The 24,417-nt window shown below is 49.7% G+C and overlaps 24 non-coding genes across 24 annotated transcripts; 12 read left to right on the forward strand and 12 right to left on the reverse strand.

Annotated features, from left to right (window-relative positions):
• Nucleotides 1–676: 676 nt before the first annotated feature.
• On the reverse strand, nt 677–748 carry Trnag-ccc (transfer RNA glycine (anticodon CCC)). Its single transcript has one exon. It is a non-coding gene; the product is annotated as a tRNA-Gly (tRNA).
• Nucleotides 749–1,434: 686 nt separating this feature from the next.
• On the forward strand, nt 1,435–1,518 carry Trnal-uaa (transfer RNA leucine (anticodon UAA)). The gene has a single exon. It is a non-coding gene; the product is annotated as a tRNA-Leu (tRNA).
• Nucleotides 1,519–2,643: 1,125 nt separating this feature from the next.
• Trnag-ccc (transfer RNA glycine (anticodon CCC)) lies at nt 2,644–2,715 on the reverse strand. The gene has a single exon. It is a non-coding gene; the product is annotated as a tRNA-Gly (tRNA).
• Nucleotides 2,716–3,401: 686 nt separating this feature from the next.
• Trnal-uaa (transfer RNA leucine (anticodon UAA)) lies at nt 3,402–3,485 on the forward strand. The gene has a single exon. It is a non-coding gene; the product is annotated as a tRNA-Leu (tRNA).
• A 1,125-nt stretch (nt 3,486–4,610) lies between these two features.
• Trnag-ccc (transfer RNA glycine (anticodon CCC)) lies at nt 4,611–4,682 on the reverse strand. Its single transcript has one exon. It is a non-coding gene; the product is annotated as a tRNA-Gly (tRNA).
• A 686-nt stretch (nt 4,683–5,368) lies between these two features.
• On the forward strand, nt 5,369–5,452 carry Trnal-uaa (transfer RNA leucine (anticodon UAA)). Its single transcript has one exon. It is a non-coding gene; the product is annotated as a tRNA-Leu (tRNA).
• A 1,125-nt stretch (nt 5,453–6,577) lies between these two features.
• Nucleotides 6,578–6,649, reverse strand: Trnag-ccc (transfer RNA glycine (anticodon CCC)). The gene has a single exon. It is a non-coding gene; the product is annotated as a tRNA-Gly (tRNA).
• Nucleotides 6,650–7,335: 686 nt separating this feature from the next.
• On the forward strand, nt 7,336–7,419 carry Trnal-uaa (transfer RNA leucine (anticodon UAA)). Its single transcript has one exon. It is a non-coding gene; the product is annotated as a tRNA-Leu (tRNA).
• A 1,125-nt stretch (nt 7,420–8,544) lies between these two features.
• On the reverse strand, nt 8,545–8,616 carry Trnag-ccc (transfer RNA glycine (anticodon CCC)). The gene has a single exon. It is a non-coding gene; the product is annotated as a tRNA-Gly (tRNA).
• Nucleotides 8,617–9,302: 686 nt separating this feature from the next.
• On the forward strand, nt 9,303–9,386 carry Trnal-uaa (transfer RNA leucine (anticodon UAA)). The gene has a single exon. It is a non-coding gene; the product is annotated as a tRNA-Leu (tRNA).
• Nucleotides 9,387–10,511: 1,125 nt separating this feature from the next.
• Trnag-ccc (transfer RNA glycine (anticodon CCC)) lies at nt 10,512–10,583 on the reverse strand. The gene has a single exon. It is a non-coding gene; the product is annotated as a tRNA-Gly (tRNA).
• Nucleotides 10,584–11,269: 686 nt separating this feature from the next.
• Nucleotides 11,270–11,353, forward strand: Trnal-uaa (transfer RNA leucine (anticodon UAA)). The gene has a single exon. It is a non-coding gene; the product is annotated as a tRNA-Leu (tRNA).
• Nucleotides 11,354–12,478: 1,125 nt separating this feature from the next.
• Trnag-ccc (transfer RNA glycine (anticodon CCC)) lies at nt 12,479–12,550 on the reverse strand. Its single transcript has one exon. It is a non-coding gene; the product is annotated as a tRNA-Gly (tRNA).
• Nucleotides 12,551–13,236: 686 nt separating this feature from the next.
• Trnal-uaa (transfer RNA leucine (anticodon UAA)) lies at nt 13,237–13,320 on the forward strand. Its single transcript has one exon. It is a non-coding gene; the product is annotated as a tRNA-Leu (tRNA).
• Nucleotides 13,321–14,445: 1,125 nt separating this feature from the next.
• Trnag-ccc (transfer RNA glycine (anticodon CCC)) lies at nt 14,446–14,517 on the reverse strand. The gene has a single exon. It is a non-coding gene; the product is annotated as a tRNA-Gly (tRNA).
• Nucleotides 14,518–15,203: 686 nt separating this feature from the next.
• Trnal-uaa (transfer RNA leucine (anticodon UAA)) lies at nt 15,204–15,287 on the forward strand. The gene has a single exon. It is a non-coding gene; the product is annotated as a tRNA-Leu (tRNA).
• A 1,125-nt stretch (nt 15,288–16,412) lies between these two features.
• Trnag-ccc (transfer RNA glycine (anticodon CCC)) lies at nt 16,413–16,484 on the reverse strand. Its single transcript has one exon. It is a non-coding gene; the product is annotated as a tRNA-Gly (tRNA).
• Nucleotides 16,485–17,170: 686 nt separating this feature from the next.
• On the forward strand, nt 17,171–17,254 carry Trnal-uaa (transfer RNA leucine (anticodon UAA)). The gene has a single exon. It is a non-coding gene; the product is annotated as a tRNA-Leu (tRNA).
• Nucleotides 17,255–18,379: 1,125 nt separating this feature from the next.
• On the reverse strand, nt 18,380–18,451 carry Trnag-ccc (transfer RNA glycine (anticodon CCC)). Its single transcript has one exon. It is a non-coding gene; the product is annotated as a tRNA-Gly (tRNA).
• A 686-nt stretch (nt 18,452–19,137) lies between these two features.
• On the forward strand, nt 19,138–19,221 carry Trnal-uaa (transfer RNA leucine (anticodon UAA)). Its single transcript has one exon. It is a non-coding gene; the product is annotated as a tRNA-Leu (tRNA).
• A 1,125-nt stretch (nt 19,222–20,346) lies between these two features.
• Trnag-ccc (transfer RNA glycine (anticodon CCC)) lies at nt 20,347–20,418 on the reverse strand. The gene has a single exon. It is a non-coding gene; the product is annotated as a tRNA-Gly (tRNA).
• A 686-nt stretch (nt 20,419–21,104) lies between these two features.
• Nucleotides 21,105–21,188, forward strand: Trnal-uaa (transfer RNA leucine (anticodon UAA)). Its single transcript has one exon. It is a non-coding gene; the product is annotated as a tRNA-Leu (tRNA).
• Nucleotides 21,189–22,313: 1,125 nt separating this feature from the next.
• Trnag-ccc (transfer RNA glycine (anticodon CCC)) lies at nt 22,314–22,385 on the reverse strand. Its single transcript has one exon. It is a non-coding gene; the product is annotated as a tRNA-Gly (tRNA).
• A 686-nt stretch (nt 22,386–23,071) lies between these two features.
• Trnal-uaa (transfer RNA leucine (anticodon UAA)) lies at nt 23,072–23,155 on the forward strand. The gene has a single exon. It is a non-coding gene; the product is annotated as a tRNA-Leu (tRNA).
• The last annotated feature ends 1,262 nt before the right edge of the window (nt 23,156–24,417 follow it).

Here is a 24,417-nt window from a genome sequence, read left to right on the forward strand (position 1 = left end):
AGGCCACGTATTCGACCGCACCAAGTGCCGTTTCATTTTTCTCCCCTAAAAGACAATGCTTCCTCCAGCGTGACACTGCCAGGTAAATAACAAGCGATCTTCACAAGAAGTAAGATGTTTACACGTTGCGCGATACTGTCGCCAACGGCCATACCGCGCGTAGTGCAGCGGTTCTCGTATGTTCACCGGCGTTAAGATTCGTTGGCCGTGGTTAGTACTTGGATGCGTGCTCGGCTGGGAACTCGATGTGCTGTTCGCTTCTTTCATTTTGCATTTTTCCTTCGGTTTCGCTGTTGCTTAGCGATAATGATGCGGTCCCGCACGCTGGCGCCACTCTTACCTCTCGGTACACTAAGGGGCGAATCTGTGGCCACAATAAAATGAAAGATTCTGTCGTGTGTTTGTCGATTTTTGATCTCTCCCAGTCGTTTCTCGCACCTGCCCTCTACATATATGCCCATTTCCAAGCGTCAGCTTTCGCGTCAGCCGAGCAAAGTCGAGACAAGTCGACACATGGAGACACACGATGCTGAGAAACGAAACCCGCAGACTAGCGCCATGGCAGCACGGACTGAGACGAGGGGCGAAGGAAAACTATTCGTACCGCGACAGTTCACAGTTTCGAAGATCGCGTTTCGTTACGTGGAATACCCGTAGAAGAAAAAGGTACGTTTTGTGCGGTGGCCGGGAATCGAACCCGGATCAACTGCTTGGGAAGCAACCATGCTGACCGTTACACCACCACCGCGTTGTGCTGCGTCCCACCCACGCCCTCATGTGTCGGCTACCCTCCTGCCACCAGAGGCCGAAGGCGATGGCGCTGTAGGCGCTCAACGCCAGGGCGGAGGTGAGCACATCTGAACGCAGTGCGTAGGTGCTGCTAGGGCGATGTAGTGAAGCTAGAAGCAGAACTGACAGCCGTTGAAAAACTGCCCTTTAATTTACAGCAGGGCGATAAAACAAATATCTAATGTGACGTACTTACTGATGATCCAGAGACGATGCAGCATATGTGTGCCAATCCAGAAGTAGAAAGCGCCTAAGTATCACAATATTAAGTTGGTTAGTTTGATGCTCGCCTGGAGCATATCATTAGCTTCCCCTGAGGGCGAAATGCACAGCGTAGCCGTTGCTAGGTAACGGCCTTTTGTGTCGTTTTTTGTTTTCTCTGCGTCAATGTGAATATTGATAACTACAGTTCTGCTCGTTCCACTCAAGACAGATGGCGACGGAAAACAATGGTTTAAGGCACCATGTTTAAGCTGTGGTTCCCGAAAGGGAGGTTTGTGGTGCAACCTCACATCTGACAACTCGTTTTAAATACTCTAAAACCAACGTAATTCCTTCACACAAGGAAAGAAAACACGCTAATTTCGCCGTCAGGCTCTGGAGATATTCCTTGAAAGGACGGTAGTAGAGACTTTGCGCTCACACGTCAGATTGGCCGAGCGGTCTAAGGCGCCAGATTTAAGCTCTGGTTCCCTAAGGGGAGCGTGGGTTCGAACCCCACATCTGACAATGCATTTTAGATATTCCAAAACTACCAATTTCATACATGCGGGAAAACAAGTAAATTACGCGGGAACAGGTTCCACAGATACTACTAGAGACGGCAGTGACTATGGTGCTTGCCTTGCAAGTCTGATTGTCTGGCGGTCAGAAAGAATGGAAAGCTGCTAGGAGACATGGCTTTCGCCACGAGGCCAGGATTCGATTCCCGGTAGCCGAACATACTTTTGCTTGCTGTGTCTTGGTTATTCTCACAGCATTTACGATATCTTTGTGTTGTGGTTTTTGGGGTCCAAGCATCAGGCGAGCAAACGTGAAGGAAAGCAGATATGTGTTTAAATGAGTGTCAGGGCAGTAATAAAGGTGGATGAGACGGTGGATCGGGTATTGGACTGCAGACGTGCCACATTGCGTAGCTCGATAGCTGAGTAAGTTAGAGCGTCGTGCTGTGAACACAAAGGCCACGTATTCGACCGCACCAAGTGCCGTTTCATTTTTCTCCCCTAAAAGACAATGCTTCCTCCAGCGTGACACTGCCAGGTAAATAACAAGCGATCTTCACAAGAAGTAAGATGTTTACACGTTGCGCGATACTGTCGCCAACGGCCATACCGCGCGTAGTGCAGCGGTTCTCGTATGTTCACCGGCGTTAAGATTCGTTGGCCGTGGTTAGTACTTGGATGCGTGCTCGGCTGGGAACTCGATGTGCTGTTCGCTTCTTTCATTTTGCATTTTTCCTTCGGTTTCGCTGTTGCTTAGCGATAATGATGCGGTCCCGCACGCTGGCGCCACTCTTACCTCTCGGTACACTAAGGGGCGAATCTGTGGCCACAATAAAATGAAAGATTCTGTCGTGTGTTTGTCGATTTTTGATCTCTCCCAGTCGTTTCTCGCACCTGCCCTCTACATATATGCCCATTTCCAAGCGTCAGCTTTCGCGTCAGCCGAGCAAAGTCGAGACAAGTCGACACATGGAGACACACGATGCTGAGAAACGAAACCCGCAGACTAGCGCCATGGCAGCACGGACTGAGACGAGGGGCGAAGGAAAACTATTCGTACCGCGACAGTTCACAGTTTCGAAGATCGCGTTTCGTTTCGTGGAATACCCGTAGAAGAAAAAGGTACGTTTTGTGCGGTGGCCGGGAATCGAACCCGGATCAACTGCTTGGGAAGCAACCATGCTGACCGTTACACCACCACCGCGTTGTGCTGCGTCCCACCCACGCCCTCATGTGTCGGCTACCCTCCTGCCACCAGAGGCCGAAGGCGATGGCGCTGTAGGCGCTCAACGCCAGGGCGGAGGTGAGCACATCTGAACGCAGTGCGTAGGTGCTGCTAGGGCGATGTAGTGAAGCTAGAAGCAGAACTGACAGCCGTTGAAAAACTGCCCTTTAATTTACAGCAGGGCGATAAAACAAATATCTAATGTGACGTACTTACTGATGATCCAGAGACGATGCAGCATATGTGTGCCAATCCAGAAGTAGAAAGCGCCTAAGTATCACAATATTAAGTTGGTTAGTTTGATGCTCGCCTGGAGCATATCATTAGCTTCCCCTGAGGGCGAAATGCACAGCGTAGCCGTTGCTAGGTAACGGCCTTTTGTGTCGTTTTTTGTTTTCTCTGCGTCAATGTGAATATTGATAACTACAGTTCTGCTCGTTCCACTCAAGACAGATGGCGACGGAAAACAATGGTTTAAGGCACCATGTTTAAGCTGTGGTTCCCGAAAGGGAGGTTTGTGGTGCAACCTCACATCTGACAACTCGTTTTAAATACTCTAAAACCAACGTAATTCCTTCACACAAGGAAAGAAAACACGCTAATTTCGCCGTCAGGCTCTGGAGATATTCCTTGAAAGGACGGTAGTAGAGACTTTGCGCTCACACGTCAGATTGGCCGAGCGGTCTAAGGCGCCAGATTTAAGCTCTGGTTCCCTAAGGGGAGCGTGGGTTCGAACCCCACATCTGACAATGCATTTTAGATATTCCAAAACTACCAATTTCATACATGCGGGAAAACAAGTAAATTACGCGGGAACAGGTTCCACAGATACTACTAGAGACGGCAGTGACTATGGTGCTTGCCTTGCAAGTCTGATTGTCTGGCGGTCAGAAAGAATGGAAAGCTGCTAGGAGACATGGCTTTCGCCACGAGGCCAGGATTCGATTCCCGGTAGCCGAACATACTTTTGCTTGCTGTGTCTTGGTTATTCTCACAGCATTTACGATATCTTTGTGTTGTGGTTTTTGGGGTCCAAGCATCAGGCGAGCAAACGTGAAGGAAAGCAGATATGTGTTTAAATGAGTGTCAGGGCAGTAATAAAGGTGGATGAGACGGTGGATCGGGTATTGGACTGCAGACGTGCCACATTGCGTAGCTCGATAGCTGAGTAAGTTAGAGCGTCGTGCTGTGAACACAAAGGCCACGTATTCGACCGCACCAAGTGCCGTTTCATTTTTCTCCCCTAAAAGACAATGCTTCCTCCAGCGTGACACTGCCAGGTAAATAACAAGCGATCTTCACAAGAAGTAAGATGTTTACACGTTGCGCGATACTGTCGCCAACGGCCATACCGCGCGTAGTGCAGCGGTTCTCGTATGTTCACCGGCGTTAAGATTCGTTGGCCGTGGTTAGTACTTGGATGCGTGCTCGGCTGGGAACTCGATGTGCTGTTCGCTTCTTTCATTTTGCATTTTTCCTTCGGTTTCGCTGTTGCTTAGCGATAATGATGCGGTCCCGCACGCTGGCGCCACTCTTACCTCTCGGTACACTAAGGGGCGAATCTGTGGCCACAATAAAATGAAAGATTCTGTCGTGTGTTTGTCGATTTTTGATCTCTCCCAGTCGTTTCTCGCACCTGCCCTCTACATATATGCCCATTTCCAAGCGTCAGCTTTCGCGTCAGCCGAGCAAAGTCGAGACAAGTCGACACATGGAGACACACGATGCTGAGAAACGAAACCCGCAGACTAGCGCCATGGCAGCACGGACTGAGACGAGGGGCGAAGGAAAACTATTCGTACCGCGACAGTTCACAGTTTCGAAGATCGCGTTTCGTTACGTGGAATACCCGTAGAAGAAAAAGGTACGTTTTGTGCGGTGGCCGGGAATCGAACCCGGATCAACTGCTTGGGAAGCAACCATGCTGACCGTTACACCACCACCGCGTTGTGCTGCGTCCCACCCACGCCCTCATGTGTCGGCTACCCTCCTGCCACCAGAGGCCGAAGGCGATGGCGCTGTAGGCGCTCAACGCCAGGGCGGAGGTGAGCACATCTGAACGCAGTGCGTAGGTGCTGCTAGGGCGATGTAGTGAAGCTAGAAGCAGAACTGACAGCCGTTGAAAAACTGCCCTTTAATTTACAGCAGGGCGATAAAACAAATATCTAATGTGACGTACTTACTGATGATCCAGAGACGATGCAGCATATGTGTGCCAATCCAGAAGTAGAAAGCGCCTAAGTATCACAATATTAAGTTGGTTAGTTTGATGCTCGCCTGGAGCATATCATTAGCTTCCCCTGAGGGCGAAATGCACAGCGTAGCCGTTGCTAGGTAACGGCCTTTTGTGTCGTTTTTTGTTTTCTCTGCGTCAATGTGAATATTGATAACTACAGTTCTGCTCGTTCCACTCAAGACAGATGGCGACGGAAAACAATGGTTTAAGGCACCATGTTTAAGCTGTGGTTCCCGAAAGGGAGGTTTGTGGTGCAACCTCACATCTGACAACTCGTTTTAAATACTCTAAAACCAACGTAATTCCTTCACACAAGGAAAGAAAACACGCTAATTTCGCCGTCAGGCTCTGGAGATATTCCTTGAAAGGACGGTAGTAGAGACTTTGCGCTCACACGTCAGATTGGCCGAGCGGTCTAAGGCGCCAGATTTAAGCTCTGGTTCCCTAAGGGGAGCGTGGGTTCGAACCCCACATCTGACAATGCATTTTAGATATTCCAAAACTACCAATTTCATACATGCGGGAAAACAAGTAAATTACGCGGGAACAGGTTCCACAGATACTACTAGAGACGGCAGTGACTATGGTGCTTGCCTTGCAAGTCTGATTGTCTGGCGGTCAGAAAGAATGGAAAGCTGCTAGGAGACATGGCTTTCGCCACGAGGCCAGGATTCGATTCCCGGTAGCCGAACATACTTTTGCTTGCTGTGTCTTGGTTATTCTCACAGCATTTACGATATCTTTGTGTTGTGGTTTTTGGGGTCCAAGCATCAGGCGAGCAAACGTGAAGGAAAGCAGATATGTGTTTAAATGAGTGTCAGGGCAGTAATAAAGGTGGATGAGACGGTGGATCGGGTATTGGACTGCAGACGTGCCACATTGCGTAGCTCGATAGCTGAGTAAGTTAGAGCGTCGTGCTGTGAACACAAAGGCCACGTATTCGACCGCACCAAGTGCCGTTTCATTTTTCTCCCCTAAAAGACAATGCTTCCTCCAGCGTGACACTGCCAGGTAAATAACAAGCGATCTTCACAAGAAGTAAGATGTTTACACGTTGCGCGATACTGTCGCCAACGGCCATACCGCGCGTAGTGCAGCGGTTCTCGTATGTTCACCGGCGTTAAGATTCGTTGGCCGTGGTTAGTACTTGGATGCGTGCTCGGCTGGGAACTCGATGTGCTGTTCGCTTCTTTCATTTTGCATTTTTCCTTCGGTTTCGCTGTTGCTTAGCGATAATGATGCGGTCCCGCACGCTGGCGCCACTCTTACCTCTCGGTACACTAAGGGGCGAATCTGTGGCCACAATAAAATGAAAGATTCTGTCGTGTGTTTGTCGATTTTTGATCTCTCCCAGTCGTTTCTCGCACCTGCCCTCTACATATATGCCCATTTCCAAGCGTCAGCTTTCGCGTCAGCCGAGCAAAGTCGAGACAAGTCGACACATGGAGACACACGATGCTGAGAAACGAAACCCGCAGACTAGCGCCATGGCAGCACGGACTGAGACGAGGGGCGAAGGAAAACTATTCGTACCGCGACAGTTCACAGTTTCGAAGATCGCGTTTCGTTACGTGGAATACCCGTAGAAGAAAAAGGTACGTTTTGTGCGGTGGCCGGGAATCGAACCCGGATCAACTGCTTGGGAAGCAACCATGCTGACCGTTACACCACCACCGCGTTGTGCTGCGTCCCACCCACGCCCTCATGTGTCGGCTACCCTCCTGCCACCAGAGGCCGAAGGCGATGGCGCTGTAGGCGCTCAACGCCAGGGCGGAGGTGAGCACATCTGAACGCAGTGCGTAGGTGCTGCTAGGGCGATGTAGTGAAGCTAGAAGCAGAACTGACAGCCGTTGAAAAACTGCCCTTTAATTTACAGCAGGGCGATAAAACAAATATCTAATGTGACGTACTTACTGATGATCCAGAGACGATGCAGCATATGTGTGCCAATCCAGAAGTAGAAAGCGCCTAAGTATCACAATATTAAGTTGGTTAGTTTGATGCTCGCCTGGAGCATATCATTAGCTTCCCCTGAGGGCGAAATGCACAGCGTAGCCGTTGCTAGGTAACGGCCTTTTGTGTCGTTTTTTGTTTTCTCTGCGTCAATGTGAATATTGATAACTACAGTTCTGCTCGTTCCACTCAAGACAGATGGCGACGGAAAACAATGGTTTAAGGCACCATGTTTAAGCTGTGGTTCCCGAAAGGGAGGTTTGTGGTGCAACCTCACATCTGACAACTCGTTTTAAATACTCTAAAACCAACGTAATTCCTTCACACAAGGAAAGAAAACACGCTAATTTCGCCGTCAGGCTCTGGAGATATTCCTTGAAAGGACGGTAGTAGAGACTTTGCGCTCACACGTCAGATTGGCCGAGCGGTCTAAGGCGCCAGATTTAAGCTCTGGTTCCCTAAGGGGAGCGTGGGTTCGAACCCCACATCTGACAATGCATTTTAGATATTCCAAAACTACCAATTTCATACATGCGGGAAAACAAGTAAATTACGCGGGAACAGGTTCCACAGATACTACTAGAGACGGCAGTGACTATGGTGCTTGCCTTGCAAGTCTGATTGTCTGGCGGTCAGAAAGAATGGAAAGCTGCTAGGAGACATGGCTTTCGCCACGAGGCCAGGATTCGATTCCCGGTAGCCGAACATACTTTTGCTTGCTGTGTCTTGGTTATTCTCACAGCATTTACGATATCTTTGTGTTGTGGTTTTTGGGGTCCAAGCATCAGGCGAGCAAACGTGAAGGAAAGCAGATATGTGTTTAAATGAGTGTCAGGGCAGTAATAAAGGTGGATGAGACGGTGGATCGGGTATTGGACTGCAGACGTGCCACATTGCGTAGCTCGATAGCTGAGTAAGTTAGAGCGTCGTGCTGTGAACACAAAGGCCACGTATTCGACCGCACCAAGTGCCGTTTCATTTTTCTCCCCTAAAAGACAATGCTTCCTCCAGCGTGACACTGCCAGGTAAATAACAAGCGATCTTCACAAGAAGTAAGATGTTTACACGTTGCGCGATACTGTCGCCAACGGCCATACCGCGCGTAGTGCAGCGGTTCTCGTATGTTCACCGGCGTTAAGATTCGTTGGCCGTGGTTAGTACTTGGATGCGTGCTCGGCTGGGAACTCGATGTGCTGTTCGCTTCTTTCATTTTGCATTTTTCCTTCGGTTTCGCTGTTGCTTAGCGATAATGATGCGGTCCCGCACGCTGGCGCCACTCTTACCTCTCGGTACACTAAGGGGCGAATCTGTGGCCACAATAAAATGAAAGATTCTGTCGTGTGTTTGTCGATTTTTGATCTCTCCCAGTCGTTTCTCGCACCTGCCCTCTACATATATGCCCATTTCCAAGCGTCAGCTTTCGCGTCAGCCGAGCAAAGTCGAGACAAGTCGACACATGGAGACACACGATGCTGAGAAACGAAACCCGCAGACTAGCGCCATGGCAGCACGGACTGAGACGAGGGGCGAAGGAAAACTATTCGTACCGCGACAGTTCACAGTTTCGAAGATCGCGTTTCGTTACGTGGAATACCCGTAGAAGAAAAAGGTACGTTTTGTGCGGTGGCCGGGAATCGAACCCGGATCAACTGCTTGGGAAGCAACCATGCTGACCGTTACACCACCACCGCGTTGTGCTGCGTCCCACCCACGCCCTCATGTGTCGGCTACCCTCCTGCCACCAGAGGCCGAAGGCGATGGCGCTGTAGGCGCTCAACGCCAGGGCGGAGGTGAGCACATCTGAACGCAGTGCGTAGGTGCTGCTAGGGCGATGTAGTGAAGCTAGAAGCAGAACTGACAGCCGTTGAAAAACTGCCCTTTAATTTACAGCAGGGCGATAAAACAAATATCTAATGTGACGTACTTACTGATGATCCAGAGACGATGCAGCATATGTGTGCCAATCCAGAAGTAGAAAGCGCCTAAGTATCACAATATTAAGTTGGTTAGTTTGATGCTCGCCTGGAGCATATCATTAGCTTCCCCTGAGGGCGAAATGCACAGCGTAGCCGTTGCTAGGTAACGGCCTTTTGTGTCGTTTTTTGTTTTCTCTGCGTCAATGTGAATATTGATAACTACAGTTCTGCTCGTTCCACTCAAGACAGATGGCGACGGAAAACAATGGTTTAAGGCACCATGTTTAAGCTGTGGTTCCCGAAAGGGAGGTTTGTGGTGCAACCTCACATCTGACAACTCGTTTTAAATACTCTAAAACCAACGTAATTCCTTCACACAAGGAAAGAAAACACGCTAATTTCGCCGTCAGGCTCTGGAGATATTCCTTGAAAGGACGGTAGTAGAGACTTTGCGCTCACACGTCAGATTGGCCGAGCGGTCTAAGGCGCCAGATTTAAGCTCTGGTTCCCTAAGGGGAGCGTGGGTTCGAACCCCACATCTGACAATGCATTTTAGATATTCCAAAACTACCAATTTCATACATGCGGGAAAACAAGTAAATTACGCGGGAACAGGTTCCACAGATACTACTAGAGACGGCAGTGACTATGGTGCTTGCCTTGCAAGTCTGATTGTCTGGCGGTCAGAAAGAATGGAAAGCTGCTAGGAGACATGGCTTTCGCCACGAGGCCAGGATTCGATTCCCGGTAGCCGAACATACTTTTGCTTGCTGTGTCTTGGTTATTCTCACAGCATTTACGATATCTTTGTGTTGTGGTTTTTGGGGTCCAAGCATCAGGCGAGCAAACGTGAAGGAAAGCAGATATGTGTTTAAATGAGTGTCAGGGCAGTAATAAAGGTGGATGAGACGGTGGATCGGGTATTGGACTGCAGACGTGCCACATTGCGTAGCTCGATAGCTGAGTAAGTTAGAGCGTCGTGCTGTGAACACAAAGGCCACGTATTCGACCGCACCAAGTGCCGTTTCATTTTTCTCCCCTAAAAGACAATGCTTCCTCCAGCGTGACACTGCCAGGTAAATAACAAGCGATCTTCACAAGAAGTAAGATGTTTACACGTTGCGCGATACTGTCGCCAACGGCCATACCGCGCGTAGTGCAGCGGTTCTCGTATGTTCACCGGCGTTAAGATTCGTTGGCCGTGGTTAGTACTTGGATGCGTGCTCGGCTGGGAACTCGATGTGCTGTTCGCTTCTTTCATTTTGCATTTTTCCTTCGGTTTCGCTGTTGCTTAGCGATAATGATGCGGTCCCGCACGCTGGCGCCACTCTTACCTCTCGGTACACTAAGGGGCGAATCTGTGGCCACAATAAAATGAAAGATTCTGTCGTGTGTTTGTCGATTTTTGATCTCTCCCAGTCGTTTCTCGCACCTGCCCTCTACATATATGCCCATTTCCAAGCGTCAGCTTTCGCGTCAGCCGAGCAAAGTCGAGACAAGTCGACACATGGAGACACACGATGCTGAGAAACGAAACCCGCAGACTAGCGCCATGGCAGCACGGACTGAGACGAGGGGCGAAGGAAAACTATTCGTACCGCGACAGTTCACAGTTTCGAAGATCGCGTTTCGTTACGTGGAATACCCGTAGAAGAAAAAGGTACGTTTTGTGCGGTGGCCGGGAATCGAACCCGGATCAACTGCTTGGGAAGCAACCATGCTGACCGTTACACCACCACCGCGTTGTGCTGCGTCCCACCCACGCCCTCATGTGTCGGCTACCCTCCTGCCACCAGAGGCCGAAGGCGATGGCGCTGTAGGCGCTCAACGCCAGGGCGGAGGTGAGCACATCTGAACGCAGTGCGTAGGTGCTGCTAGGGCGATGTAGTGAAGCTAGAAGCAGAACTGACAGCCGTTGAAAAACTGCCCTTTAATTTACAGCAGGGCGATAAAACAAATATCTAATGTGACGTACTTACTGATGATCCAGAGACGATGCAGCATATGTGTGCCAATCCAGAAGTAGAAAGCGCCTAAGTATCACAATATTAAGTTGGTTAGTTTGATGCTCGCCTGGAGCATATCATTAGCTTCCCCTGAGGGCGAAATGCACAGCGTAGCCGTTGCTAGGTAACGGCCTTTTGTGTCGTTTTTTGTTTTCTCTGCGTCAATGTGAATATTGATAACTACAGTTCTGCTCGTTCCACTCAAGACAGATGGCGACGGAAAACAATGGTTTAAGGCACCATGTTTAAGCTGTGGTTCCCGAAAGGGAGGTTTGTGGTGCAACCTCACATCTGACAACTCGTTTTAAATACTCTAAAACCAACGTAATTCCTTCACACAAGGAAAGAAAACACGCTAATTTCGCCGTCAGGCTCTGGAGATATTCCTTGAAAGGACGGTAGTAGAGACTTTGCGCTCACACGTCAGATTGGCCGAGCGGTCTAAGGCGCCAGATTTAAGCTCTGGTTCCCTAAGGGGAGCGTGGGTTCGAACCCCACATCTGACAATGCATTTTAGATATTCCAAAACTACCAATTTCATACATGCGGGAAAACAAGTAAATTACGCGGGAACAGGTGCCACAGATACTACTAGAGACGGCAGTGACTATGGTGCTTGCCTTGCAAGTCTGATTGTCTGGCGGTCAGAAAGAATGGAAAGCTGCTAGGAGACATGGCTTTCGCCACGAGGCCAGGATTCGATTCCCGGTAGCCGAACATACTTTTGCTTGCTGTGTCTTGGTTATTCTCACAGCATTTACGATATCTTTGTGTTGTGGTTTTTGGGGTCCAAGCATCAGGCGAGCAAACGTGAAGGAAAGCAGATATGTGTTTAAATGAGTGTCAGGGCAGTAATAAAGGTGGATGAGACGGTGGATCGGGTATTGGACTGCAGACGTGCCACATTGCGTAGCTCGATAGCTGAGTAAGTTAGAGCGTCGTGCTGTGAACACAAAGGCCACGTATTCGACCGCACCAAGTGCCGTTTCATTTTTCTCCCCTAAAAGACAATGCTTCCTCCAGCGTGACACTGCCAGGTAAATAACAAGCGATCTTCACAAGAAGTAAGATGTTTACACGTTGCGCGATACTGTCGCCAACGGCCATACCGCGCGTAGTGCAGCGGTTCTCGTATGTTCACCGGCGTTAAGATTCGTTGGCCGTGGTTAGTACTTGGATGCGTGCTCGGCTGGGAACTCGATGTGCTGTTCGCTTCTTTCATTTTGCATTTTTCCTTCGGTTTCGCTGTTGCTTAGCGATAATGATGCGGTCCCGCACGCTGGCGCCACTCTTACCTCTCGGTACACTAAGGGGCGAATCTGTGGCCACAATAAAATGAAAGATTCTGTCGTGTGTTTGTCGATTTTTGATCTCTCCCAGTCGTTTCTCGCACCTGCCCTCTACATATATGCCCATTTCCAAGCGTCAGCTTTCGCGTCAGCCGAGCAAAGTCGAGACAAGTCGACACATGGAGACACACGATGCTGAGAAACGAAACCCGCAGACTAGCGCCATGGCAGCACGGACTGAGACGAGGGGCGAAGGAAAACTATTCGTACCGCGACAGTTCACAGTTTCGAAGATCGCGTTTCGTTACGTGGAATACCCGTAGAAGAAAAAGGTACGTTTTGTGCGGTGGCCGGGAATCGAACCCGGATCAACTGCTTGGGAAGCAACCATGCTGACCGTTACACCACCACCGCGTTGTGCTGCGTCCCACCCACGCCCTCATGTGTCGGCTACCCTCCTGCCACCAGAGGCCGAAGGCGATGGCGCTGTAGGCGCTCAACGCCAGGGCGGAGGTGAGCACATCTGAACGCAGTGCGTAGGTGCTGCTAGGGCGATGTAGTGAAGCTAGAAGCAGAACTGACAGCCGTTGAAAAACTGCCCTTTAATTTACAGCAGGGCGATAAAACAAATATCTAATGTGACGTACTTACTGATGATCCAGAGACGATGCAGCATATGTGTGCCAATCCAGAAGTAGAAAGCGCCTAAGTATCACAATATTAAGTTGGTTAGTTTGATGCTCGCCTGGAGCATATCATTAGCTTCCCCTGAGGGCGAAATGCACAGCGTAGCCGTTGCTAGGTAACGGCCTTTTGTGTCGTTTTTTGTTTTCTCTGCGTCAATGTGAATATTGATAACTACAGTTCTGCTCGTTCCACTCAAGACAGATGGCGACGGAAAACAATGGTTTAAGGCACCATGTTTAAGCTGTGGTTCCCGAAAGGGAGGTTTGTGGTGCAACCTCACATCTGACAACTCGTTTTAAATACTCTAAAACCAACGTAATTCCTTCACACAAGGAAAGAAAACACGCTAATTTCGCCGTCAGGCTCTGGAGATATTCCTTGAAAGGACGGTAGTAGAGACTTTGCGCTCACACGTCAGATTGGCCGAGCGGTCTAAGGCGCCAGATTTAAGCTCTGGTTCCCTAAGGGGAGCGTGGGTTCGAACCCCACATCTGACAATGCATTTTAGATATTCCAAAACTACCAATTTCATACATGCGGGAAAACAAGTAAATTACGCGGGAACAGGTTCCACAGATACTACTAGAGACGGCAGTGACTATGGTGCTTGCCTTGCAAGTCTGATTGTCTGGCGGTCAGAAAGAATGGAAAGCTGCTAGGAGACATGGCTTTCGCCACGAGGCCAGGATTCGATTCCCGGTAGCCGAACATACTTTTGCTTGCTGTGTCTTGGTTATTCTCACAGCATTTACGATATCTTTGTGTTGTGGTTTTTGGGGTCCAAGCATCAGGCGAGCAAACGTGAAGGAAAGCAGATATGTGTTTAAATGAGTGTCAGGGCAGTAATAAAGGTGGATGAGACGGTGGATCGGGTATTGGACTGCAGACGTGCCACATTGCGTAGCTCGATAGCTGAGTAAGTTAGAGCGTCGTGCTGTGAACACAAAGGCCACGTATTCGACCGCACCAAGTGCCGTTTCATTTTTCTCCCCTAAAAGACAATGCTTCCTCCAGCGTGACACTGCCAGGTAAATAACAAGCGATCTTCACAAGAAGTAAGATGTTTACACGTTGCGCGATACTGTCGCCAACGGCCATACCGCGCGTAGTGCAGCGGTTCTCGTATGTTCACCGGCGTTAAGATTCGTTGGCCGTGGTTAGTACTTGGATGCGTGCTCGGCTGGGAACTCGATGTGCTGTTCGCTTCTTTCATTTTGCATTTTTCCTTCGGTTTCGCTGTTGCTTAGCGATAATGATGCGGTCCCGCACGCTGGCGCCACTCTTACCTCTCGGTACACTAAGGGGCGAATCTGTGGCCACAATAAAATGAAAGATTCTGTCGTGTGTTTGTCGATTTTTGATCTCTCCCAGTCGTTTCTCGCACCTGCCCTCTACATATATGCCCATTTCCAAGCGTCAGCTTTCGCGTCAGCCGAGCAAAGTCGAGACAAGTCGACACATGGAGACACACGATGCTGAGAAACGAAACCCGCAGACTAGCGCCATGGCAGCACGGACTGAGACGAGGGGCGAAGGAAAACTATTCGTACCGCGACAGTTCACAGTTTCGAAGATCGCGTTTCGTTACGTGGAATACCCGTAGAAGAAAAAGGTACGTTTTGTGCGGTGGCCGGGAATCGAACCCGGATCAACTGCTTGGGAAGCAACCATGCTGACCGTTACACCACCACCGCGTTGTGCTGCGTCCCACCCACGCCCTCATGTGTCGGCTACCCTCCTGCCACCAGAGGCCGAAGGCGATGGCGCTGTAGGCGCTCAACGCCAGGGCGGAGGTGAGCACATCTGAACGCAGTGCGTAGGTGCTGCTAGGGCGATGTAGTGAAGCTAGAAGCAGAACTGACAGCCGTTGAAAAACTGCCCTTTAATTTACAGCAGGGCGATAAAACAAATATCTAATGTGACGTACTTACTGATGATCCAGAGACGATGCAGCATATGTGTGCCAATCCAGAAGTAGAAAGCGCCTAAGTATCACAATATTAAGTTGGTTAGTTTGATGCTCGCCTGGAGCATATCATTAGCTTCCCCTGAGGGCGAAATGCACAGCGTAGCCGTTGCTAGGTAACGGCCTTTTGTGTCGTTTTTTGTTTTCTCTGCGTCAATGTGAATATTGATAACTACAGTTCTGCTCGTTCCACTCAAGACAGATGGCGACGGAAAACAATGGTTTAAGGCACCATGTTTAAGCTGTGGTTCCCGAAAGGGAGGTTTGTGGTGCAACCTCACATCTGACAACTCGTTTTAAATACTCTAAAACCAACGTAATTCCTTCACACAAGGAAAGAAAACACGCTAATTTCGCCGTCAGGCTCTGGAGATATTCCTTGAAAGGACGGTAGTAGAGACTTTGCGCTCACACGTCAGATTGGCCGAGCGGTCTAAGGCGCCAGATTTAAGCTCTGGTTCCCTAAGGGGAGCGTGGGTTCGAACCCCACATCTGACAATGCATTTTAGATATTCCAAAACTACCAATTTCATACATGCGGGAAAACAAGTAAATTACGCGGGAACAGGTTCCACAGATACTACTAGAGACGGCAGTGACTATGGTGCTTGCCTTGCAAGTCTGATTGTCTGGCGGTCAGAAAGAATGGAAAGCTGCTAGGAGACATGGCTTTCGCCACGAGGCCAGGATTCGATTCCCGGTAGCCGAACATACTTTTGCTTGCTGTGTCTTGGTTATTCTCACAGCATTTACGATATCTTTGTGTTGTGGTTTTTGGGGTCCAAGCATCAGGCGAGCAAACGTGAAGGAAAGCAGATATGTGTTTAAATGAGTGTCAGGGCAGTAATAAAGGTGGATGAGACGGTGGATCGGGTATTGGACTGCAGACGTGCCACATTGCGTAGCTCGATAGCTGAGTAAGTTAGAGCGTCGTGCTGTGAACACAAAGGCCACGTATTCGACCGCACCAAGTGCCGTTTCATTTTTCTCCCCTAAAAGACAATGCTTCCTCCAGCGTGACACTGCCAGGTAAATAACAAGCGATCTTCACAAGAAGTAAGATGTTTACACGTTGCGCGATACTGTCGCCAACGGCCATACCGCGCGTAGTGCAGCGGTTCTCGTATGTTCACCGGCGTTAAGATTCGTTGGCCGTGGTTAGTACTTGGATGCGTGCTCGGCTGGGAACTCGATGTGCTGTTCGCTTCTTTCATTTTGCATTTTTCCTTCGGTTTCGCTGTTGCTTAGCGATAATGATGCGGTCCCGCACGCTGGCGCCACTCTTACCTCTCGGTACACTAAGGGGCGAATCTGTGGCCACAATAAAATGAAAGATTCTGTCGTGTGTTTGTCGATTTTTGATCTCTCCCAGTCGTTTCTCGCACCTGCCCTCTACATATATGCCCATTTCCAAGCGTCAGCTTTCGCGTCAGCCGAGCAAAGTCGAGACAAGTCGACACATGGAGACACACGATGCTGAGAAACGAAACCCGCAGACTAGCGCCATGGCAGCACGGACTGAGACGAGGGGCGAAGGAAAACTATTCGTACCGCGACAGTTCACAGTTTCGAAGATCGCGTTTCGTTACGTGGAATACCCGTAGAAGAAAAAGGTACGTTTTGTGCGGTGGCCGGGAATCGAACCCGGATCAACTGCTTGGGAAGCAACCATGCTGACCGTTACACCACCACCGCGTTGTGCTGCGTCCCACCCACGCCCTCATGTGTCGGCTACCCTCCTGCCACCAGAGGCCGAAGGCGATGGCGCTGTAGGCGCTCAACGCCAGGGCGGAGGTGAGCACATCTGAACGCAGTGCGTAGGTGCTGCTAGGGCGATGTAGTGAAGCTAGAAGCAGAACTGACAGCCGTTGAAAAACTGCCCTTTAATTTACAGCAGGGCGATAAAACAAATATCTAATGTGACGTACTTACTGATGATCCAGAGACGATGCAGCATATGTGTGCCAATCCAGAAGTAGAAAGCGCCTAAGTATCACAATATTAAGTTGGTTAGTTTGATGCTCGCCTGGAGCATATCATTAGCTTCCCCTGAGGGCGAAATGCACAGCGTAGCCGTTGCTAGGTAACGGCCTTTTGTGTCGTTTTTTGTTTTCTCTGCGTCAATGTGAATATTGATAACTACAGTTCTGCTCGTTCCACTCAAGACAGATGGCGACGGAAAACAATGGTTTAAGGCACCATGTTTAAGCTGTGGTTCCCGAAAGGGAGGTTTGTGGTGCAACCTCACATCTGACAACTCGTTTTAAATACTCTAAAACCAACGTAATTCCTTCACACAAGGAAAGAAAACACGCTAATTTCGCCGTCAGGCTCTGGAGATATTCCTTGAAAGGACGGTAGTAGAGACTTTGCGCTCACACGTCAGATTGGCCGAGCGGTCTAAGGCGCCAGATTTAAGCTCTGGTTCCCTAAGGGGAGCGTGGGTTCGAACCCCACATCTGACAATGCATTTTAGATATTCCAAAACTACCAATTTCATACATGCGGGAAAACAAGTAAATTACGCGGGAACAGGTTCCACAGATACTACTAGAGACGGCAGTGACTATGGTGCTTGCCTTGCAAGTCTGATTGTCTGGCGGTCAGAAAGAATGGAAAGCTGCTAGGAGACATGGCTTTCGCCACGAGGCCAGGATTCGATTCCCGGTAGCCGAACATACTTTTGCTTGCTGTGTCTTGGTTATTCTCACAGCATTTACGATATCTTTGTGTTGTGGTTTTTGGGGTCCAAGCATCAGGCGAGCAAACGTGAAGGAAAGCAGATATGTGTTTAAATGAGTGTCAGGGCAGTAATAAAGGTGGATGAGACGGTGGATCGGGTATTGGACTGCAGACGTGCCACATTGCGTAGCTCGATAGCTGAGTAAGTTAGAGCGTCGTGCTGTGAACACAAAGGCCACGTATTCGACCGCACCAAGTGCCGTTTCATTTTTCTCCCCTAAAAGACAATGCTTCCTCCAGCGTGACACTGCCAGGTAAATAACAAGCGATCTTCACAAGAAGTAAGATGTTTACACGTTGCGCGATACTGTCGCCAACGGCCATACCGCGCGTAGTGCAGCGGTTCTCGTATGTTCACCGGCGTTAAGATTCGTTGGCCGTGGTTAGTACTTGGATGCGTGCTCGGCTGGGAACTCGATGTGCTGTTCGCTTCTTTCATTTTGCATTTTTCCTTCGGTTTCGCTGTTGCTTAGCGATAATGATGCGGTCCCGCACGCTGGCGCCACTCTTACCTCTCGGTACACTAAGGGGCGAATCTGTGGCCACAATAAAATGAAAGATTCTGTCGTGTGTTTGTCGATTTTTGATCTCTCCCAGTCGTTTCTCGCACCTGCCCTCTACATATATGCCCATTTCCAAGCGTCAGCTTTCGCGTCAGCCGAGCAAAGTCGAGACAAGTCGACACATGGAGACACACGATGCTGAGAAACGAAACCCGCAGACTAGCGCCATGGCAGCACGGACTGAGACGAGGGGCGAAGGAAAACTATTCGTACCGCGACAGTTCACAGTTTCGAAGATCGCGTTTCGTTACGTGGAATACCCGTAGAAGAAAAAGGTACGTTTTGTGCGGTGGCCGGGAATCGAACCCGGATCAACTGCTTGGGAAGCAACCATGCTGACCGTTACACCACCACCGCGTTGTGCTGCGTCCCACCCACGCCCTCATGTGTCGGCTACCCTCCTGCCACCAGAGGCCGAAGGCGATGGCGCTGTAGGCGCTCAACGCCAGGGCGGAGGTGAGCACATCTGAACGCAGTGCGTAGGTGCTGCTAGGGCGATGTAGTGAAGCTAGAAGCAGAACTGACAGCCGTTGAAAAACTGCCCTTTAATTTACAGCAGGGCGATAAAACAAATATCTAATGTGACGTACTTACTGATGATCCAGAGACGATGCAGCATATGTGTGCCAATCCAGAAGTAGAAAGCGCCTAAGTATCACAATATTAAGTTGGTTAGTTTGATGCTCGCCTGGAGCATATCATTAGCTTCCCCTGAGGGCGAAATGCACAGCGTAGCCGTTGCTAGGTAACGGCCTTTTGTGTCGTTTTTTGTTTTCTCTGCGTCAATGTGAATATTGATAACTACAGTTCTGCTCGTTCCACTCAAGACAGATGGCGACGGAAAACAATGGTTTAAGGCACCATGTTTAAGCTGTGGTTCCCGAAAGGGAGGTTTGTGGTGCAACCTCACATCTGACAACTCGTTTTAAATACTCTAAAACCAACGTAATTCCTTCACACAAGGAAAGAAAACACGCTAATTTCGCCGTCAGGCTCTGGAGATATTCCTTGAAAGGACGGTAGTAGAGACTTTGCGCTCACACGTCAGATTGGCCGAGCGGTCTAAGGCGCCAGATTTAAGCTCTGGTTCCCTAAGGGGAGCGTGGGTTCGAACCCCACATCTGACAATGCATTTTAGATATTCCAAAACTACCAATTTCATACATGCGGGAAAACAAGTAAATTACGCGGGAACAGGTTCCACAGATACTACTAGAGACGGCAGTGACTATGGTGCTTGCCTTGCAAGTCTGATTGTCTGGCGGTCAGAAAGAATGGAAAGCTGCTAGGAGACATGGCTTTCGCCACGAGGCCAGGATTCGATTCCCGGTAGCCGAACATACTTTTGCTTGCTGTGTCTTGGTTATTCTCACAGCATTTACGATATCTTTGTGTTGTGGTTTTTGGGGTCCAAGCATCAGGCGAGCAAACGTGAAGGAAAGCAGATATGTGTTTAAATGAGTGTCAGGGCAGTAATAAAGGTGGATGAGACGGTGGATCGGGTATTGGACTGCAGACGTGCCACATTGCGTAGCTCGATAGCTGAGTAAGTTAGAGCGTCGTGCTGTGAACACAAAGGCCACGTATTCGACCGCACCAAGTGCCGTTTCATTTTTCTCCCCTAAAAGACAATGCTTCCTCCAGCGTGACACTGCCAGGTAAATAACAAGCGATCTTCACAAGAAGTAAGATGTTTACACGTTGCGCGATACTGTCGCCAACGGCCATACCGCGCGTAGTGCAGCGGTTCTCGTATGTTCACCGGCGTTAAGATTCGTTGGCCGTGGTTAGTACTTGGATGCGTGCTCGGCTGGGAACTCGATGTGCTGTTCGCTTCTTTCATTTTGCATTTTTCCTTCGGTTTCGCTGTTGCTTAGCGATAATGATGCGGTCCCGCACGCTGGCGCCACTCTTACCTCTCGGTACACTAAGGGGCGAATCTGTGGCCACAATAAAATGAAAGATTCTGTCGTGTGTTTGTCGATTTTTGATCTCTCCCAGTCGTTTCTCGCACCTGCCCTCTACATATATGCCCATTTCCAAGCGTCAGCTTTCGCGTCAGCCGAGCAAAGTCGAGACAAGTCGACACATGGAGACACACGATGCTGAGAAACGAAACCCGCAGACTAGCGCCATGGCAGCACGGACTGAGACGAGGGGCGAAGGAAAACTATTCGTACCGCGACAGTTCACAGTTTCGAAGATCGCGTTTCGTTACGTGGAATACCCGTAGAAGAAAAAGGTACGTTTTGTGCGGTGGCCGGGAATCGAACCCGGATCAACTGCTTGGGAAGCAACCATGCTGACCGTTACACCACCACCGCGTTGTGCTGCGTCCCACCCACGCCCTCATGTGTCGGCTACCCTCCTGCCACCAGAGGCCGAAGGCGATGGCGCTGTAGGCGCTCAACGCCAGGGCGGAGGTGAGCACATCTGAACGCAGTGCGTAGGTGCTGCTAGGGCGATGTAGTGAAGCTAGAAGCAGAACTGACAGCCGTTGAAAAACTGCCCTTTAATTTACAGCAGGGCGATAAAACAAATATCTAATGTGACGTACTTACTGATGATCCAGAGACGATGCAGCATATGTGTGCCAATCCAGAAGTAGAAAGCGCCTAAGTATCACAATATTAAGTTGGTTAGTTTGATGCTCGCCTGGAGCATATCATTAGCTTCCCCTGAGGGCGAAATGCACAGCGTAGCCGTTGCTAGGTAACGGCCTTTTGTGTCGTTTTTTGTTTTCTCTGCGTCAATGTGAATATTGATAACTACAGTTCTGCTCGTTCCACTCAAGACAGATGGCGACGGAAAACAATGGTTTAAGGCACCATGTTTAAGCTGTGGTTCCCGAAAGGGAGGTTTGTGGTGCAACCTCACATCTGACAACTCGTTTTAAATACTCTAAAACCAACGTAATTCCTTCACACAAGGAAAGAAAACACGCTAATTTCGCCGTCAGGCTCTGGAGATATTCCTTGAAAGGACGGTAGTAGAGACTTTGCGCTCACACGTCAGATTGGCCGAGCGGTCTAAGGCGCCAGATTTAAGCTCTGGTTCCCTAAGGGGAGCGTGGGTTCGAACCCCACATCTGACAATGCATTTTAGATATTCCAAAACTACCAATTTCATACATGCGGGAAAACAAGTAAATTACGCGGGAACAGGTTCCACAGATACTACTAGAGACGGCAGTGACTATGGTGCTTGCCTTGCAAGTCTGATTGTCTGGCGGTCAGAAAGAATGGAAAGCTGCTAGGAGACATGGCTTTCGCCACGAGGCCAGGATTCGATTCCCGGTAGCCGAACATACTTTTGCTTGCTGTGTCTTGGTTATTCTCACAGCATTTACGATATCTTTGTGTTGTGGTTTTTGGGGTCCAAGCATCAGGCGAGCAAACGTGAAGGAAAGCAGATATGTGTTTAAATGAGTGTCAGGGCAGTAATAAAGGTGGATGAGACGGTGGATCGGGTATTGGACTGCAGACGTGCCACATTGCGTAGCTCGATAGCTGAGTAAGTTAGAGCGTCGTGCTGTGAACACAAAGGCCACGTATTCGACCGCACCAAGTGCCGTTTCATTTTTCTCCCCTAAAAGACAATGCTTCCTCCAGCGTGACACTGCCAGGTAAATAACAAGCGATCTTCACAAGAAGTAAGATGTTTACACGTTGCGCGATACTGTCGCCAACGGCCATACCGCGCGTAGTGCAGCGGTTCTCGTATGTTCACCGGCGTTAAGATTCGTTGGCCGTGGTTAGTACTTGGATGCGTGCTCGGCTGGGAACTCGATGTGCTGTTCGCTTCTTTCATTTTGCATTTTTCCTTCGGTTTCGCTGTTGCTTAGCGATAATGATGCGGTCCCGCACGCTGGCGCCACTCTTACCTCTCGGTACACTAAGGGGCGAATCTGTGGCCACAATAAAATGAAAGATTCTGTCGTGTGTTTGTCGATTTTTGATCTCTCCCAGTCGTTTCTCGCACCTGCCCTCTACATATATGCCCATTTCCAAGCGTCAGCTTTCGCGTCAGCCGAGCAAAGTCGAGACAAGTCGACACATGGAGACACACGATGCTGAGAAACGAAACCCGCAGACTAGCGCCATGGCAGCACGGACTGAGACGAGGGGCGAAGGAAAACTATTCGTACCGCGACAGTTCACAGTTTCGAAGATCGCGTTTCGTTACGTGGAATACCCGTAGAAGAAAAAGGTACGTTTTGTGCGGTGGCCGGGAATCGAACCCGGATCAACTGCTTGGGAAGCAACCATGCTGACCGTTACACCACCACCGCGTTGTGCTGCGTCCCACCCACGCCCTCATGTGTCGGCTACCCTCCTGCCACCAGAGGCCGAAGGCGATGGCGCTGTAGGCGCTCAACGCCAGGGCGGAGGTGAGCACATCTGAACGCAGTGCGTAGGTGCTGCTAGGGCGATGTAGTGAAGCTAGAAGCAGAACTGACAGCCGTTGAAAAACTGCCCTTTAATTTACAGCAGGGCGATAAAACAAATATCTAATGTGACGTACTTACTGATGATCCAGAGACGATGCAGCATATGTGTGCCAATCCAGAAGTAGAAAGCGCCTAAGTATCACAATATTAAGTTGGTTAGTTTGATGCTCGCCTGGAGCATATCATTAGCTTCCCCTGAGGGCGAAATGCACAGCGTAGCCGTTGCTAGGTAACGGCCTTTTGTGTCGTTTTTTGTTTTCTCTGCGTCAATGTGAATATTGATAACTACAGTTCTGCTCGTTCCACTCAAGACAGATGGCGACGGAAAACAATGGTTTAAGGCACCATGTTTAAGCTGTGGTTCCCGAAAGGGAGGTTTGTGGTGCAACCTCACATCTGACAACTCGTTTTAAATACTCTAAAACCAACGTAATTCCTTCACACAAGGAAAGAAAACACGCTAATTTCGCCGTCAGGCTCTGGAGATATTCCTTGAAAGGACGGTAGTAGAGACTTTGCGCTCACACGTCAGATTGGCCGAGCGGTCTAAGGCGCCAGATTTAAGCTCTGGTTCCCTAAGGGGAGCGTGGGTTCGAACCCCACATCTGACAATGCATTTTAGATATTCCAAAACTACCAATTTCATACATGCGGGAAAACAAGTAAATTACGCGGGAACAGGTTCCACAGATACTACTAGAGACGGCAGTGACTATGGTGCTTGCCTTGCAAGTCTGATTGTCTGGCGGTCAGAAAGAATGGAAAGCTGCTAGGAGACATGGCTTTCGCCACGAGGCCAGGATTCGATTCCCGGTAGCCGAACATACTTTTGCTTGCTGTGTCTTGGTTATTCTCACAGCATTTACGATATCTTTGTGTTGTGGTTTTTGGGGTCCAAGCATCAGGCGAGCAAACGTGAAGGAAAGCAGATATGTGTTTAAATGAGTGTCAGGGCAGTAATAAAGGTGGATGAGACGGTGGATCGGGTATTGGACTGCAGACGTGCCACATTGCGTAGCTCGATAGCTGAGTAAGTTAGAGCGTCGTGCTGTGAACACAAAGGCCACGTATTCGACCGCACCAAGTGCCGTTTCATTTTTCTCCCCTAAAAGACAATGCTTCCTCCAGCGTGACACTGCCAGGTAAATAACAAGCGATCTTCACAAGAAGTAAGATGTTTACACGTTGCGCGATACTGTCGCCAACGGCCATACCGCGCGTAGTGCAGCGGTTCTCGTATGTTCACCGGCGTTAAGATTCGTTGGCCGTGGTTAGTACTTGGATGCGTGCTCGGCTGGGAACTCGATGTGCTGTTCGCTTCTTTCATTTTGCATTTTTCCTTCGGTTTCGCTGTTGCTTAGCGATAATGATGCGGTCCCGCACGCTGGCGCCACTCTTACCTCTCGGTACACTAAGGGGCGAATCTGTGGCCACAATAAAATGAAAGATTCTGTCGTGTGTTTGTCGATTTTTGATCTCTCCCAGTCGTTTCTCGCACCTGCCCTCTACATATATGCCCATTTCCAAGCGTCAGCTTTCGCGTCAGCCGAGCAAAGTCGAGAAGGACATGGAGACACACGATGCTGAGAAACGAAACCCGCAGACTAGCGCCATGGCAGCACGGACTGAGACGAGGGGCGAAGGAAAACTATTCGTACCGCGACAGTTCACAGTTTCGAAGATCGCGTTTCGTTACGTGGAATACCCGTAGAAGAAAAAGGTACGTTTTGTGCGGTGGCCGGGAATCGAACCCGGATCAACTGCTTGGGAAGCAACCATGCTGACCGTTACACCACCACCGCGTTGTGCTGCGTCCCACCCACGCCCTCATGTGTCGGCTACCCTCCTGCCACCAGAGGCCGAAGGCGATGGC

The sequence above is a fragment of the Schistocerca serialis genome, chromosome 2 (assembly GCF_023864345.2).
Source record: "Schistocerca serialis cubense isolate TAMUIC-IGC-003099 chromosome 2, iqSchSeri2.2, whole genome shotgun sequence".
In the NCBI taxonomy this organism is placed as follows: domain Eukaryota; kingdom Metazoa; phylum Arthropoda; class Insecta; order Orthoptera; family Acrididae; genus Schistocerca; species Schistocerca serialis.